Here is an 18,235-nt window from a genome sequence, read left to right on the forward strand (position 1 = left end):
CAAAAATCACCATAAATCAGCTGAAGAGCAATGACATGCCAAGGTAACTGCTGCTGATCCTGATCAAGAAGAGTTAGGAATTTTGAGAATAATTCCTTAGGCCCACAGGTTTCTTCTGAAGTTCAAGTCAAAACCAAAACTCAAGAGTCCAGCCCACAAAACCCTTCTCTGTGTTTGCATAAAGCTTGCACACAAGGTGGGGGCTATCTCTTGGGACATTTTATTTACATACATGTACTTATACATCACACTTACTGCCTGTTCACTTTCATTTCAGATGGCCAGACTGAAATAACTTCATTAATTAGTATTAATGATTTTCCTGACCCAGATTTTTTGAAGTCAAGATTTTGAAGTCAAGTAAATATTAAACAGGAGGATATAACTGGCTAACTTCTAACACGCTCCTTATTCTTCTCATCCCATTTTTAGACCACAGTTCCTCTTCCTTTCACTCCCCTCCCATTATTACTTAGTTCATTCTATATTAGCCTCCACAGTAACCATTATCTAATATACCCATTAGACACATGTCTAATGCCATTTTTCATATATATATATCAGATAATGCAATGTATTTTACGTCTAATATATTGAAAAGGTAAAAATACACCATTTAAAATAGTCAGGCCAGCCAACACTTTCTGAAGTCTTTCATTTCCACTTCTCAGTTTCCTCCTGGTACTGTTTCTGAGCTCTTTAGGGAACTACCAGTGACTAGTTCTGCATCACACACTGCTACTGAAATGAGTGTTATAGATCAAACCTCTGGGCACTGCCCTGCATGGTTTAATTTTGACTCTGGAGTCTGTGGGAGCACTTAATAAGCATCAGCAGCCTATTTCCAGAGCAGCCACAGACCAAACTTGCAGACCAGGAACAGACTAAACCTGAAGGACAGCGGAAAACATCCAAGGATTATTATGCCATACAGCAAAGAACCTCATTCACTTCAAGTAATTAATTGGTCAGTACCAGTGCCAGAAAACAGCTGATTTTTAACAACAGTTGAACAGCAGTGATGCTTTCACAGCTTACACATATTCATCCCCTACCTGAGGGCTGCCATCAATTAAAATAGCTGGTTTTAGTTTCTACAGGATTTGCTGCTCTTAGTATGGCAAAAAAAATGTCATGATCTCTGTCTGCAGTAGCAGATATTATTTGCAGACAGAATTGATAGATAGGTGAAGAGACCAAGGTTATTTTCTGTGCTCTTGTCACCACCCAGTGAAGCTACAGAGAAGGACAAGGGACAGGTAATGTCAGCCCACCACACCTGCACTCTTGCATGAAGGCAAGCTCAACCTCAACTTTCTTCAAAGGTCCTACAGGTTTGGTTTTGGAGGGGGATTGCAAAGTGAGGAGGGAATAGCCTGGTTTAGATTTTGGGCTTTTTTTTGTTTGGGTTTTTTAATGAGTCATCTTAACAAAAGTTTGAAATTTGAATACATTCCAGAGAAGCCTGATTAAAATACTGTAACAAGCAAGACATACTGGAAATACACCAATCATCATAAATTGCATCATGCTTTGTTAAGGCACTTATACCGAAATTATTTTGGTGTATTTTTTTTTTTTGGTTCTTTCATTATTGGTATTATTCAGTATTACAGTTCTTTCCAGGAAACTTCAGAAAAAATACTTCAGTTTTACAACAACACGTGTATGAAAACCTTTACCACTGGAACCCTGTCCCACAGCAACATAGTTGGAAATCACCAAATATAAATTTGAACATTACAAGGCTATACTGAGTTTTTATTTCTTAATCCAACATAAACTGGGCAGCATTCGGCCTCCAAATTTCTGGTCATACCAATACCATATTTAAAGACTCAGGTCAAAGTTGAGGAAAGGACAAAAAACGGAAGGAAGGCTTCCTGCAAGTCTTCATTTCAGGAGATAAATTTAAGATTGAGAAAGCTTTTGACTAAGTACCTATTGTACTATTCCCATTCCAACCTGCCTGTGTTTGGCCAGGAAGCACAAATGTTTCTGCAGCCACTGTTATAAAAAGCATTTCAACCTACTATGACTTGCAAAACTAACAGCAACTCAGCTGCTAGTGAGCATGATGGAAATAAAAAAGGATGTTGAATATTGAAGTGACGCTGCAAATTTCTTGTTCTTGTATTAAAACCTCAAGGTTACCAAACCCCACTATCATTCAGCTTAGTCTAGGAATTGTCTTCCTCTCTGAAGAGTCACAAGACAGTTTTCTCCAGCTATCACACACTACAGCAGGAATTAACCTAGAAATTAGTAAACCCTCAATGCAAAATCCTGCAGATTAAAAACTGACAGACTGGCTTCTGGCACTGGTGGTGCCCACAATTCTTCTTTAAGAGTCACACAGAACAGCTGTATTAGTTACAACCTCACTCCCCTTAGGGACCAGTTGGCTTTACTCTCTCCCTTTCTACTTTCCCTTTCAAGCACATATTTGAAATAGAAGCAGGTTATTGACATTGTTTCTAAGGCTTGACCTGCATCAGCTGCGTGCACCTGAGCCCTCCAGTGTGTGCCAGGCTATGTCAATATTTGTGCTTTTTCTAACTAATAATTAACTCTGGCTATATTAACTAGATAACTGTTAATATTGCCATTAACACATATAGTAATTCCATTAAGCACCATACTGGGGTTATGTCGTATAGAACAAGCTGAAACACAAACCTGCAACCATACAGCTACAAAAAATATGAATACTCGGAGGTTTGAAAACCTCAAATACTGGGAAAATACTTTTAAATAAGTCCCTGTTTAAAGAAAATAGCCCTGGTGCTTTTTGTCTTACTGCTTGCAGAAGCAGATCTTATATTTTGTGCTGCTTTCTAATAAATTCACTTTTTAGAAAAGACCACTGGGTAAAGCCTGTTCCAAAGGAGCAGAAGCCACTCAAACTTGAGGAAAGTACTCATCCAGCTGGAGCCCAACATTTCCAGAAGTAAAACATGTACATCACAGAAGCTCTTAAGGCTGTAGAGAAGCTTGATCTTTTTTGTTCTGTCTTTAAGGCTCCATGCAACTTTCCCCTTCCTCAAGCTGACCACAGAAACTCTAATGCTCTATTTTTGAAAATTAAACTATTTCAATGCCAAGTCACGATAGCCCCTAAAAACCAGCTCCCTTTACCAGAGCTCCACTTTAATGCTCACTTTAAATAAACTTACAGACTCCTCAATACTTTAAAAGCTAGATGAAGTTTCTCCAGCACCCTAAATATATGACTTTTTTTAAAAAGGTGAGAAAAGCAAGCAAGAGACTCTTACAAAGTAAGACTTGCATGCTAGACACACAAACCAGAAATAATCCATTTACTCCTCCTTGACCTTTCTTGGCTAGACTAACTAAATTAGTATCCCTAAAGCACCAGACACTTGCCAAGATAACATATTTGTGTTTAATCATTCAAAAAGTGAAATAATATGTACTGTAATGTAACACTTTTTACGGAAACCTCCAGTTGAGCAACAGTTCCAGAAAAAATTGTGAAATGAAGTAAAAAGCTGCCCAGAACACCATACTTCCACTCAGTTAATTCAAAAAAATTAAGTTTCAGAAACAGGCAGAAAGTCAAGACCTGATTTTTAGCAAAGAAGAAGCTTTACATTTTTAAACGCAGCCTGTTTGGAATAACTTCGGAATAACAACCATCACTGGGAAGTTATTGAATGCCATCACCCCCTGGCCAGCAACTTGTGCCACACGCAGACCTCATGACAGAACGACGATAAAAATGCCAGGGCTAATTTCTACAGCCGCGTCCAGCGCGTTGCATCAACCCAGGCACAGGGTAACCCGGGCTGCCGAAGGGAAAGTCGGGACAGAAACACTCACCGTGGAGCCGAGCACCACCGGGCAATTGAGGCTGACGCAGCGGTGCTGCGCGGAAAATCCACACATGGCTTTGGGGGACGCGCACACACGCGGATCGGGGGAACGCGCACGTTCGGGGCTTTGGGGAACGCACAGACTCGGGGCTTTGGGGAACGCACAGACACCCGCGGGTTGGAGGACACGCACACACACAGGGATCTGGGGAACGCGCACACACACGCGGATTCGGGGACACGCACACCCCGGCCCGCCGGCGTGCAGCCCGTACAACATGGCAGGTCGGCGGCGAGGGCTCGGCCGGCCCCGCGGCCCCGCCGCCCGGGGAGCCCCGCGGGCCCGGCGGGGGCTGGCGGGAGCCTCGAGCCGACGGGCACAAGGAGAAAGGAGAAAGTTTTCCCCCTCCCACCGCGGCCCAGCGGAAAGTTACCGCCGCCCCCGCGGCGCTTCAGCCCCCGGCCCGCCAGCGCCGGCCTCCCCGCCCCCGCTGACAGCCCCGCGCCCCTTCCCCGCCGGCCCCGGAACGCGGCAGCGCCCGACCCGCGGCATCGCCTCGGAGAACCCCCCGGCCCGCGCCCCGCGGCGGTGACAGCCCCGCCACCCTCACCTCAGGCGGGTGCCGCGCTCCCCGGGGCGAGGAGCGGGCGGTGAAGGGGTTCGGGGGGGCAGCGCGCTCGGTGCCCGCGCCCTTATCTCATCCCAGCGGAGCCCGGCTCGCCCCCGCCGCCTCCCGCCGTGTGGGCGGCTCAGGCGGGATCCCCCCTCCCCTCCGCCGCCATCTTGGCTGTCACGGGGCGGGGGAGGCGGGCGGCGACCCGTGATCGCGGCGGGGCGGGCGCGGGACGGCACCCGCCGGGTCCCGCGGCTCCTGAGGGGGAGGCGGCCGTGCCCCGCCGCCCACCGGCTCCCTTCTGAGCCCTCCCCCTCGCACCGCGGGTCCGCCGTTCCCGCCTTCCCCCTCACGGAACGCGGCCCCTCCGCTCCCGCCTTCCCCCTCACGGAACGCGGCGCCGGCGGCTCCGAGCCGTGAAGGGGGGAGCGGGGCTCCCTAAGTGAAAGCGCCTAAAACACAGCGCGCAGACCACGGGCTCGACTGTGCCTCCCCCCCACCTCAGCCTTTTAACCTAGACAACATCTTTAATTTAAACAGAAATTAATCTCCGGCCCAGATAGGCCGGGATTTGGCTCACCTGCGGCGCCCGTCGCCTGGACCCGGAGGAGGTGCCGGCTGTCTGGAAAACAAGGGATGAGAAAACCGAGGGATTTTCTGCAGGCTTGATGTAACCCGCAGCAGGCTGTTGCATCAAAGACTAGAAAAAGAACCCGAGACAAAAATAATCTTTTAAGAGCATGCAGCTAAGATTAGTGCAGCGTCTCAAGATGTTGCTGAGCGCAACAGAACGAGTCCTGCCTTTACCCACACAGAAATAAATACTACTTTTCTGCCACCTTGTCCACTGCAACCCTGAGTTTCCAGATTTTATACCAAAGTGCTGATTAGGGATATGTTCTAACCATACAATTTTGAGTTTGAATTCAGTCTTACCTCAGTTCTGGATGTTTGGCTTAAGGGTTTAGATGTGGCTCATTATAAAAGACATAAAATTCATATGAAGTTCTGAATTTGTAAATATTGTGAATTTATCAAAACTGAACTGTACATGCTCAGATATATTCAGACCTATTCTCTTGGTTTACCTCATCCCTCTGAAAATCTGACCAAATAGGAGAATATAAAAGCCAGAAAGTATAAAATAACACCATTTTTCTCCACGTGTTTTTATTAATTAAATTGTTTATAGCAGAAATGCTGCCCCTCATACCCCCCATGTAGGAAATGTGGTGGCTGACACAATTCCGTGTCTACCTGGGCAGGAGCACCCATGTGCAAGCCTGCACATGCAGGCACAGCTCTGCGCTGCCAGCGTTGATATTTGGGAACTAAGTCTGTCTTGTTTTTTTCTCAACAGGCAGCAAACCGAGTAAGGAATGTGTCAGGGACTACAAGAACATTCCCATTCCTTGTGTTTCTACGTGAAATGCATTTCTAGCCACACCCATAAAGAACTTGTCTCTCCTGACAGGACACAGTGGGGTAAGTGAGGGACCAAGAGCCTAGAATGTCATTATTCAATACAGCAAGATGCTTTGTGTTCAGTAGCGTGTCCTTAAATTATTTGGTGTGCTGGTAGAGACTTTTCTAAATAAATTTCGGATATATTTTAATCCTGGAAATACTTTTCAAATAAATAGCAATACTGAACTCCATCTTCTGGCTAGTGTTAGTAATTTTTGATATGCAAACTGTTCTGTGCTCGCTGCCCTTGCTCATTTTTCAGGTAGGCTTAAATTTTAGGCTTCAGCGTTAACATCCAAGATTAATGGGTCTGTTCCTACTTCTAAGAGTATTGTTACAGCTGCCTGTATACTGAGCAAAATCCCTGCACTGATGTATGAATAGCTCACTTTGCAGGGTTTAAGTTCATAACCATTAAAAGATTCAGGAGTATTTCTAATGGAAACTCATTTTAGAGAAACAGAATTCTTAAATATTCTCTGTCAGTTTTCATACTTTTCAGCTCTTATATAAGTAAGGCGTTGTGTAGATGACTTTGTTTTGCTGTTAATTTGTTTCCCTCCCCCATTTCTGTCCTTCTAGGACTATCTGCATTTAATTACACATTGTGTCAATGTCAACAGATTGTGGTCAGGGACGGGATTCTCTCTCTTCAAGGCCTGATACAAACACCAAAGTAGTTTCTGCCTGCTATCACAGCTAACAGTGCTTATCTCTGTCCTGTCTTTCTTGTTCTTACATCTCCCCCTTCTTCCCACCCTGTTCCATCAAACCTCTGCTGCATTCTCTCCCTGACCTACCTGCTGCTCATGCTCTTGGCTGTGGCACACTTTCTTCCCCACCAGCACGTTTAATTGCAATGTTCCATTTCATTATTAGCTTGTCACCACCTTTATCAAGTCACCTTTCCTAACAAATCTCACTGCAAAGCTTTCCTGCATAGCCCGTCATCAATTTTCCACTTTAAGGCTCTTCTAAAGCCACGTGCAAAAGGGCCTATGAAAAATTGTGAGTGTAGTTCTGTATTTATTTGTGAATAAAGAGCAGCATCAGTGAATAGTGCTACTGTACAGGCAGAGACAGATTTACTGTGTGCCCAGCTCCTGCCAGGCTCATTGCACAGAGATGTGTCTATGTGTCAGTCTGACAAAGCCTTTCCCTTCCCAGGGATTTTTGGGATCTCCAAGCAAGGATCTCCACTTGCACATGAAGACCCAAGCCCAAGATCATTAAGTCTCTGAAGTCTACTTAATTATTCCAGTCAGTGTTGGATCAGATTCTTGTTGTGCATAGCAAGCTAATTACCCAAGTTAACAACTGCATGTAGTGCAGGTGGGCAGACACCAAGCACGCTTCATGTGGGATTCTGCTGCCTCTCAAGTGCAGGGTGGAGCCCTGGCAGCCAGATTTAGCCTCCCCTGTAGTGCAGCCAGAGAGACACGCAGGCTTTCTATGGACCAGCAACCACAGAATGATTTTTTTCCATGTTACAACCCCAAATTTCTAGCTTGTGGCACTGAAGTAATTTTCAAAGTCTGGTTTAGATTATTTTAAACGCATTTTACACATGGGTAAACTCGAGCAAGGCAGAGGACAAGTGGCAGATGGTCAGTGACAGAGCCAGGAATAGAATGGAGAGCTCTGCTGTCCCAGGACATGATTTTAAGAGACTTTGTCCCAGGATTGTGGGTTTGATGATTTATTATTCATGGGGCTTCAGAAGTGCTTAAAAAAAAAATGCAGCTATCACTATTCCCAGTTTTTCCTGGCAGAGACTGGCTTCCATAAGCAAGACAATTTTAGTTCAGTTTCTTAAGTGTGCAGTTTGGGACTTAATCTGTTCACTTTTTCACCAGTTTTATGCCTTTCAACTCACTTGGCTGTGCTGTGTGCACTGCTCATTTACCTCTACATGGGAAGGATGAACCTCCAAGAGAACCCAACAGAATACCTTTCAAATAGACCTATCTGTAACCTTGGTAAAAATAACTATGGAGATAATGATAATGGATAATTATAAACTCCATAACTGGCAAAACAAGACTCTGCATTTCAGAAGATGAATTGTCTTACCCTGTCCAGTAACCCACTTTACAGTGCAGTAATGGATCTGCATCCGGAGGGTTATGCAATGAAATGGAGTCTTTGGCAAGCTGGAATCACACTGGAAATGAAGCAACATCTTCATGGGTTTTTTCATACATGTATATTTGTAAATCTGGGACTTATCCCTTTTGACATAAAGAGATCGTCCCAGCTTGGAATGATTAAATTCTAGGACAGATTATGAAATAATAAAGCATTTAAATATTATGGTGCAGCAGTACAACAGTGCAGTCACCCTTCCTTTTACTGATTCAAGTACAGTATCTCTGAAAAGCTTTTTGCACTCCAGAGAAACTACTGACTATACATTATAAAACAGGAAATAGAATATAATATATGTATATTAAAAATATATCTATTTTTCAGACCTTTCTCTAGGTAAAGTAATTGCTGAAGCAGCTAAAAATATGGGGAAATGAAGCAAATACAGGCCCTGATCCAAAGGCCACTGAACTCAGCAGAAGCACTGGAGTCATGTGTGTCATGAATTACAATTCACAAATGCTAATAAAGAATGTTACTGTATCTGTGTAAGGATACAGTCTAATTATCTAGTTGCAGTATCTAGGCATTCCACTTGGATAAAATGAGATTTTTTTCTCCAGCAGGTAGAGAGAGCTTCTCAGCAAGCATGTATTGCCAATATTTATGGGAGAGTTTGTGGTCCCAAAAGCACAGAAATACTGGGAAACAAAAAGGAAAGAAAATGTACCTAAGGAGGAGCTCCAGCTGCTTCCAAGTAATTTCTATAAATAAAAATCTGATGCGAACTCATTATCATTTCCCTTTCCAGCACCGATTTGCTTCCTCAAGATTTCAGAGTGTGCATCTGAGGACTTAGGCTGCGCATCGTAAAGTTTCCCTCGGCAACTGCTAAAATTATTCACAAGGCACTGCAGTGTGGCAGCAGCTATCAGCTTTGGAATGGTAAGAGAGGCAGGGGATGGCCTTTGGTGTTAGTCAGGGATAAAACAGTGAAGTTGTGCTTGGCTGTGCTGCTGTGGGTTGGGGTGTCAAGCAAGTGATGCCATCCGTGCCTCTTGTCCTGTCGTTAGCGGGCAATCAGCGTGTACACTGGAGCACATTTCTGGACACTGGAAGCTCCCAGACAAATATTTGCAGCCCATTTTGTGAGCACGGGACAGCAGAAGGGTTGCTTGAGGACGGTCCAAATCCTAATGCATCTATCAAAGCCAGCTTGCTGGCTGTGCCAGCACTAACCTGGTTTAAGTATTGCTGTCATCAGTAATGCCAGATAACAAAAGCTGCTCTTTGTGGACTAATATCAGGAAGGAAATTGTGCATGCAGATTCGCCAGCAAAAATAACAGTCTGGGGCTGTAAATGTACACACTGATACTGCTGGTTTGTTGCTATTTTCAGTAGCTCCTCTTCCCTCAGGGGTGAGAGGACTTAACTGCTATCCCTGCTGTTCATGCATCAGCCTTAAAGGTTCCATGTGGATGCCTGCTCTTTGGCCCATCTGGGGGTGATTTCTGCAAATAGCAGTTTTCCTCTGAATCAGTATTCAATTCATCACCAGAGTTACACATGATACTGTGGGGCCATAGAAAACCACTTTCCTTCACTAGAGATCTCTAGTGAAGAGTTCTTTATTATTTGCACTTTATATTCACTTTCAAATCGTGTCCAGGCCAAGCAATTGTAGTCCATGTAGCTAAATCTTCCCCACAGTTTTGCCTGATGGGGATACTTCAGGCTCTAAACTCTTGTGTAGTCCTGCTTTTTAAAGATGTTGTATTTTGTTCTAGAGATTGCTTATATCATGGTGGGTGAAGTATATCTATCACTTAACCACTTCTCAGGAGTACTATTAGGCTTAATTAATGTTTGTAGAACACTACTGAGATTCTCAAGAGAAGCAGCTATAGAAGTGCAAAGGATTATAATTAATTTAAAACTAATTTTTTAGTAAATGGCTAACAACACTTAAGCTGAGATTTTCCAAGTAAAACTAATTTCTTTGATTTTTAGACAAAAACATTCTGAAGTCTGGTTTCCATTTGCTATTACCACTGTATGATGCATTTTGATTTTTATTATTCTTCAATATCCTTTGCTATATCCAGGCACACAGTACACCTTGTTTTAGTCCAGGAAATACTGCCCAACATAAGTAAGTCAAGTTAAAATGAAACTAAAAAAATTACTAAACTCAAAGACAATCCCCAGCACCATTTGCCCTTAGTATAATAAGTGTTTGAACCATAAAGCCTGTAATTAATATTTTGGAATAATTTCCATATTTATTTATAAGGCATCTCATTTACATAAATAGTCATTATCTGGAAATAAAACCAGATCATTAAAATTCTGAAAACTGATTGAGATCAGTCAGGGTGTACCAAAGAGATTTGCTAAACTCCCTGTTTGAAACTGTTCTGAGACGAAATCTCTTCTCCCAAACAAGCTGAAACAGGACTCTGCTGTGGGAATCCAAGCAGTGCTTCATGCACATGACATCATCAAACAGAACGGTTATTTTGTACGGTGAGAAAACATTGGGTCACTCTTCTCACTAACTGCCATGGAGAGTTTCCAAGGAACTGCATCTGACACATCTGCACTGAAAATCTGACCCAGATTGTAGCTGAAGCTCTCCTAACACAGATATCTGCTTTTCTGAGATTCTACAGTGCTCAAAATAAGTTTCAAAATACTCATTTCTTTCAAAATACTTTTAATGCTTACAGTATCTTCAATACTTCCAAAGGTTTGCATCTAGTTGGAGAACACTTCATGCAGGAAAAAAAGAGAAGAAATGGCAGTCTTGTGTTTCTATTTGCAAGCTGGATTGATCACTCCTCTGTTATTAGCTAGACAGTCACAGGTATTAAAAATTATGTCCTGCTTGTCACAAAGAATGCATCTCTGGTCCTGCTGTCAGTGCTTTTGCCTTTCAAGGTCCAGAGTGATCTCTATTTGATTTTTTCTACATAGAAATAAACTCAACATTTTTTTTAAAAGCTACAACTACAGAACATATTTTTAAAAATTGGCAATTGCCCTGAAAAGTCAGACCTGAGTCTGACCTTTTTCAGTGTGAGATACATCTTTGAAGTGTGTCAGCCCAGAGTAAGGCAACACACCACGACCTACCCTGTTTGGATGATTCTCTTGCTAATTCCTAGAGAATGGAAGTTGGCTCAAGTACTGAGTCACGAGGATTTCATCTCAATACAGATATTTTTAGTATCTGTTATTTTATCTTGGGTACTTTTTAAATCTGTATCACTGCCCAACTCCTCTCCTAATTATCTGAAATTCTTTTCTTCTGTAACAGCTTTGGAATGTGCCCTTCTATTATTACAAATACTGGCTGCATTAGATTGGGTCCTAACTGCTCATCCATCGATTGGGTTAGGTAAGAGTGCCTGTGTTTAAAGCCTCAGCAAGTGCTGAGAAACCAGCAAAACAGAGGAACAACATTACATCTCATGGTGAGTCACTGTGAATGTAGGTCAGCCCAGGCTCTGCCCTTTGCTGAGCTCTCAGACGGTTGGCTCCAGGTTACCTGAAGGAGCCCCAACCCCAACAGACCCCCACAAAATTATGTTTGTGTTCCTTTGCCATACAGCGCTGCCACTTCCATGGGGGAGTTTAGAGCAGACGAACACCTTCTTATCCATAACCAAGAGCTGAGAAAGGATTGGAGAGAAGACACAAACCAAATCACCTTGCAAGTAAAATACACAACCTGTTTGTTTAACCCAATTTGCACCAAACAACATTACAGAGCTGCTCAATCTCAGCCACTTGAGGCTCAAAATCAATGTTCTAAGAGCAGAAGAGGGAGGGTGATGTATCTGCTCTGATTCATACCTGGGGGAGACCCTCTCCTACAACAGTTAGGGGCTCTACATAATGAGGTAGGCAGAGAGGACTGTGAATTGACTATTAATTAAACTGCTTGATCACCTTGAATTGACTATTAATTAAACTGCTTGATCACCTCCTTGGAAAATGTATGACCAAATGTTGATGCACAGAAAGTAATTTACATAATCAAGTTTGAATTTGACTCATAATACAGTACAAAACTACCTTAATAAATGGCAATTTTAAAAAGTCACACTCTGACTCTTGATACAAAAAAAAAAAGTACTTCCAGTACAAATAATGAGATGGGAGGAAATGTCCTTGGCAAGTCAATTTGTTCCATGCTGCTGATGGTTCCTGTTAGTGACAAGGATTTTTTTTTCAAGAAGGAAACAATGGAAAACAAATGCAAAAGCATTTACCAGAAGGCCAGGCAATGGCAGCTTTTCCAAAATGTCAAGTGTGCAGAATAGAGTCAATTTAAAAGAGAATTAATTATTTAAACTGAATTAATGTGACTACAATGAAGCCCTGTTAAACCATCTCATCCATCCTGCTTCCAACTGTGCTACCCCTTACAGTCTAAGTCTAAATACTGTGACCTCAATTTTCAAACACTTCAAACAAAAACTCTCTTACCCGGTCATAGTACCAATATATTGATTTTTTAATATATTTGCTGCATCTCTACCAGGAACTCACACACAGAATTGTGCTCACCTTCTCTACATTCCCAACTCATACGAATTTGACCTCTGGGTCTCCTTTTCCCCTCTTTTCCTCTTTCATCTTCATAGTTCTTGTGTTTTCCCAGATGTTTCTGGCAGTTTCTATCACTGTATTCTTCAGATCATCCTTTACCTGCAAGTCTGCCCTTTGCATAAAGTCCTGATATCTTAATTTCAACAACTTTTCTCTTTTGTTTCATGCATTGTCTTGTCCTTGCGTGCCTTTGGGGACAGGAAGGTGACTGAATTTTAGGTCTCTAGCTTTCACATGGAAGCTCATTTTCTCAAAAGAATGTCCACACCTACTTCCCCAGGAACCTACTGTCCCGAAGGGCTTCAGTTCCTCCTGGACTATGGGCCATGATGTTGCAATATACTGAATATCACCCCTAGAAGGAATACTCTGTACCCACTCTTTGCATTTTCCAGGTCAACATGAATTTGCAATGCTATCAACAATTTAAAGGTGCAATAATGGTTACCTAGTGCTCTTTTTCCTGGACAGTGTTACATGAAATGTGGCAAACATCAACAGAGCCACTGTGCCTCTTTTGTATCCCACAGGAATATCTATTACCATGTCTACCAGCGATAAGTCAAAACCGTCACTTTTGGTTTCCAGTTTCAGCATGGGCAAAGGAACCATTCCAAATCCATCCTTTTCTGCCACCCTTTAATAGCAAAACATCTGGGCTAAAATTTACATAAAATAAATTTTCTTTATTTCTTCTATTTCACGGAAGAAAATAACTCCTATCTAATAAGTAATGAACTTAATTGCCCTGGGTCTTGACTGTGTTGGAAATGCATATTAATTTAAATGCATCAGTGTAAAAATCAGTCTCATTAAACTATCTCAAAGCCCTAGAATAGATGGAGCACTGCATTAACACTTGCATGTAGTCATTCATATTAAAGTTATAATTTACAAGAGCTCATAATGAATATAAACAGGAATTAAAACTGAGCTGAGGTGCAATAAAAAGGATTAGTGGCAGTGATATTTAAATTGACAGTTAAAAACTCTTCTGGAGCACTTTCAAGGCCTTGGAGAAATACAGTTGGTTGGATATACTATTCTTTATTTCATGGTGTACTAGAAACAATGTATAAAACATGAGCACACCGAGGCCAAATGAACATCTTCACTGCAGAAATGTATTTCTTAAGTTATTTTTTAATTTGAAATGTCATTTTCGTGTCGTGCGAGGGGAACAACTGAGGTACATATGGAAAATTGTGAGCGAGTTCTTAGAAACCATACTATTTTCTTGGTCATTCATAACCAAACACATAAAGAACTCGTCAGCGTATCACTATCGCACAGCTTGAACGAGATCTCCATAGCTACCCTTGGCACAACAAGCACAAAACCCAAGTGCCTTTGCAGGGCTGATAAGCAGGCAGGAAGCAAGTGAACATCTGCTACAGCTTTAGATGGTTTTGCCTTCAGTAACCACTGAAGAACGTCAGGCTCTGCATTCCACGTCCTGCTCGCTTGGCCTTTGACACCACCAGCTGTTGGACAGGAGATGTAAAATGTTATACCTACAGAAAGGGAGCTGCATTATTTTCTAAAGGACCGTTGGGATATTTAATGGCATTTTTTTCTTTCTGTTCTCTGATGACTGAAAGTGCTGGATAGCAGAATCTGCATATGGAGTTACTTCCTGAAAGTCAACCACTTCCTATTTGACAAATTTTTTTGAATGTTCTGTTTTCCTTTCCAAACCTGCTTTGTTTTGTTTTGTTTTGTTCTGTTTTAAACACCAAAAACAATTGCCCCATATACTGAATAGTAATTATATTCATCATAATCATTGTAAGGAAGCCATGTGCTTCCCTGGATCAGGGCTGGGGCTTGCAGCCCAGGCAATCTGTCTTCTTGGAGCATAACAGCATTTCTATAGCATGGACAGCCAAGGAACAGAGTTACACAAAATAAATATCAAACAATTTAGTGCAAACCCTCTCTTTGTTTAAAGAAAGAGCGATTGAACATGATGTTTTATAAAGGAGCTCAGCCAAATAATGCAGATTCTCTGCTCGTGTGCGTGTGGAAAATCTGCTCCAGATACTTCAGCAGTTCTCCGCCACCACAGTATTTTCATTTGCATGGAAAACTACTAACAGAGAACAACTGACAGCAGCATATTTTTAGGATGTTGAGGCCCATGCATCTTTATGTACTTCCTCTGAGATTGTAATTTTGTCTAGGAGATTGCAACAGTTGTGACGAAATCGGACTTAGCCATGTATGGTAGATCCTATGGCTCTGACACAATGAGATGAAAAGGGGCTCAAAGTAACAACAAGAAAGAGGAAGACACTACTCCAGAGTTATGTAAGTGTAACTGAGAAGAGAATTTTGCCCAGAAATTCTGTATTCTGTGCTTTGGAATTCTATACATTTTTTAATATGTTCTATTTTTAAACTGCAGATGGATGCTGTTTTGCCAGAAAAATAAATGTGAAGATGACTTCTAATATTTGAAGGAATCTTGTTGCCACTCAAAATACAGAAACATCTGTCATATGAACTGTCCTAGTGAGATCATAAAAGCAGAGACAGAGTGATCAAAGAAGAAAATGCAGGACTCTTACTCCATTCCTAATGAAAGCTATTTCTCTTTTTAGGACCTTTTTAGGACCATGAGCCTACCTGGCACAGAGATATTCTCATAGTCTACAAATACAGTTGCTGAGTACCTGAGGTGACTACTTTGCCAATATTTATTCAGTTAAATATAAGAATAGTCATAAAGACATTGGAATTAACCCTTAAGATTGACAAATGACTGGCTCAGGTTATTATTGTATAATGGAATCATGGAACCCCAGAATGGTTTGGGTTGGAAGGGACCTTAAAGATCATCCAGATCCAACCCCCCTGCCATGGGCAGGGACACCTTCCACTGTCATAGGCTGCTCTAAGCTCTGTCTAACCTGGCCTTGGACACTTCCAGGGATCCAGGGGCAGCCACAGCTTCTCTGGGCACCCTGTGCCAGGGCCTCACCACTGTTACAGGGAACAATTCCTTCCCAGTATACCATCTATCCCTGCCCTGTGTCAGTAGGAAGCCATTCCCCCTTGTCCTCTCCCTCCAGGCCCTTGTACAAAGTCCTTCTCCAGCTCTCTTGGAGCCCTTTAGACACTTGAAGGGTCTCTAAGGTCTCCCCAGAGCCTTCTCTTCTCCAAACTGAACATTCCCATCTCTCCCAGCCTGGCTCCAGAGCAGAGGGGCTCCAGCTTTTGCAGCATCTCCGTGGCCTCCTCTGGACTTGCTCCAGCAGCTCCAAATCCTTCTGCTGTTGTTTCCCAGGGCTGGAGGCAGCTCTGCAGGTGGGGTCTCACCTGAGTGGGGCAGAAGGGCAGAATCCCCCCCTCACCTGCAGCCCTCACTGTGGGATGATCCCAGGACATAGAGCCTTTCTGGGCTGCTCTCTATGCTTTTTACCTTCTGCATTTCACAGGGAACTGAATTTTTAAAACTATATTAATATTAGAATAATTAAATAGCTGTCTTGAACTGTATGCACATTGCATTTAACCAGCTGGAAAGCAAGCCAAAACTTGTAGCAATTTTTAGAAGAATTGTAGAATCAATACATCAATTCCCATTAATTTGGTGTCAGAGGAAACAAATGTGTACCTGTCTGAAACGTGTGCGTTCCCTGCAGAGAAGTACTAAAATAGGCATCTTCTGTCTCCCTGCCTTCCCTGTGCCCACCAAACATCAGAAACCAGGGTCAGAATGAGGGAAAACCAGACTGGCTGCAAAATACATGAAAATGAAACCACTTTTATTAACCCAGTATCCTGGACAAGTTATGCACCAACTGTGCCACATTGAAGCCATCCCAAGCTCTACCCCATCCGCTGCACTGAGTTCCTTGTTTCTCCCCTGATGCTCCAGTCCCTCCCAAATACATCTCCTTCCCGGGGCTGAGAATATCTAGGCAAGCTGATGTGAAACTCCATTCAGTCTGTCACAGCCATAAGCTGTCATTCTGCACAGCAGTGGGACAATATTAGTGACTAATCCCAATCGAGAGTGCATCTTAAACCAGCCAAAGTTCTGGATCAATCCAAGCTCCCTAAAGTGCTGTGCTGCATCCAAGCATCTTGCACATCTTGCTCACTGCACAGCTGGCTGCTGAGCAAATTCTTGTCTTGGGAGGTATGCTCAAGCACATGAAACATATTTTTAGCATCCCAGAGGTGTGAGTACTCCCAGAGCTGAGAGTGCAACCTCGCTGACAGCAGGTTTCCAGAGGAAAGAGCAGGAAAGAGGCAATGGGTGATGAGATTACCCCCCACAGAAGGAGACTTCTGCTTGGAATATCAACACATCTTTTCAGTCTCTCATTGTGACTGTTTGTGCTTTCATCAGATTTTCCGTTTGCTCCTTCAGCTACGGGACCAGATGGCTCCCACACATTATGCTCTGAATCATGGCAAGGCTCGAGGTGTTTGTTGTGTGTCACAGCAAACACAGGCACCGGACCAGGTTAAACTCCCTCACAGCCAGCATATGCTGCACCCTGCTCAGGGGTGGGACTGCAGCAGGTACCTACAGATCCACACTGGGGTAGATCTGAGCATCCTTTTCTTGTTGCTGGAAAATGACTGCCATACCTTGAGCACAGATAGCAGGGAAGAGAGGCAGAGCAGTGACACATGGCAGAGGACAGATGCTCGGCACTTCCCGTGATGCACAATGCCTGATGGCAAAGAGTCCTGGTGGGCCAAGGACGGGAGGCTGTTGTTCCCCCTCTGATTTCCCCTTGCAGTTTGTGATTAAACTGGTGCTGACACCTTGCCCAGTGCCTGTTTGCAGAGCCAATAGCCCTGGGCAGGACTTCTGGCCATGAAGCACCTACTGGAAAAAGAGACAATCTCATTGTTTGAGAGCATCTCTGCCTCTGGCATTTGTTAAATAGAAAACAAAACTGATTTTCTCCTCACTTACCTTGCATAGATCTGGGGTAGAGCCAAGCTGTGGCAGTCCTGTGAAATGAGAGTGAACAGGAGGGGTGTTTGCAAATGCAATGGCCCCTATTTAGGAAGGCAAGTCTGGGAGGATTACACGGAATATAATTTGTGCTTCAGTTACAAGACCATAAAGATCACCCTGCAGTTCTCTCTCACTGAAATACTGCATTTCTGAGCACTGAAAACCACTGGAATAATGAAAGATGCTTTTTCAATACCTAGGAGATATCTGGGGCTCCAAATAATAAATCCGGAGGCGGAGGAGGGATGTCCTGGATAGCACAATTGATACGGTGAGTGTGCTCCAGGTCACACCACGGAGGAGCAGCCAAGCAGCTGGAGACTGTCCAATGGCCACACTCCACCCCAAGTATTTTCTGAGATGAGAAAATTCCCCTTTGGCTGTTTCTCAGCTTGCTTTTCTTGCTATGCATTTACATGGCCCCTGTGTTGGAAGTGACAGGGCACCTTGTGAGCGTGTGCTGTGCTGGCCTTTGCTAACAGGTGCTGGCAATCAGGGAACACTCATCAGGGACGGGGACAGTGACCAGGAATGTCACAACCACAGCCTGTGCAGAGCAGCTCCCATGAAGGTTAACGCGTGTTGCCACCACCTTTGAGGTCAGTGTTGGCCTCACTTGAGCAGTCC

At 43.3% G+C, this 18,235-nt stretch overlaps 1 protein-coding gene and 1 long non-coding RNA gene across 6 annotated transcripts in view; one reads left to right on the plus strand and one right to left on the minus strand.

The window, feature by feature from the left end:
• Nucleotides 1-4,607, minus strand: part of DENND4A (DENN domain containing 4A) — a 48,789-nt gene extending 44,182 nt beyond the window's left edge. For all 3 annotated transcript variants that reach the window (XM_053954339.1, XM_053954340.1, XM_053954338.1), the window contains exon 1: nucleotides 4,448-4,607. The gene's annotated coding sequence lies outside the window, so the exon portion shown is untranslated. The remainder of the gene's footprint in view (nucleotides 1-4,447) is intronic.
• A 64-nt stretch (nucleotides 4,608-4,671) lies between these two features.
• Nucleotides 4,672-15,310, plus strand: LOC128794470 (uncharacterized). 3 transcript variants are annotated; one of them, XR_008433127.1, is made up of 8 exons: nucleotides 4,672-5,061; nucleotides 5,811-5,935; nucleotides 8,817-8,950; nucleotides 10,757-10,873; nucleotides 11,327-11,483; nucleotides 11,621-11,726; nucleotides 14,808-14,934; nucleotides 15,032-15,310. It is a non-coding gene; the product is annotated as an uncharacterized LOC128794470 (long non-coding RNA). The 3 variants fall into 3 exon arrangements; XR_008433124.1 differs by having other exon boundaries at nucleotides 4,672-5,935; XR_008433126.1 differs by lacking the exon at nucleotides 10,757-10,873 and having other exon boundaries at nucleotides 4,672-5,935.
• Nucleotides 15,311-18,235: the final 2,925 nt, after the last annotated feature.

The sequence above is a fragment of the Vidua chalybeata genome, chromosome 13, assembly GCF_026979565.1.
Source record: "Vidua chalybeata isolate OUT-0048 chromosome 13, bVidCha1 merged haplotype, whole genome shotgun sequence".
Classification (NCBI taxonomy): Eukaryota; Metazoa; Chordata; class Aves; order Passeriformes; family Viduidae; genus Vidua; species Vidua chalybeata.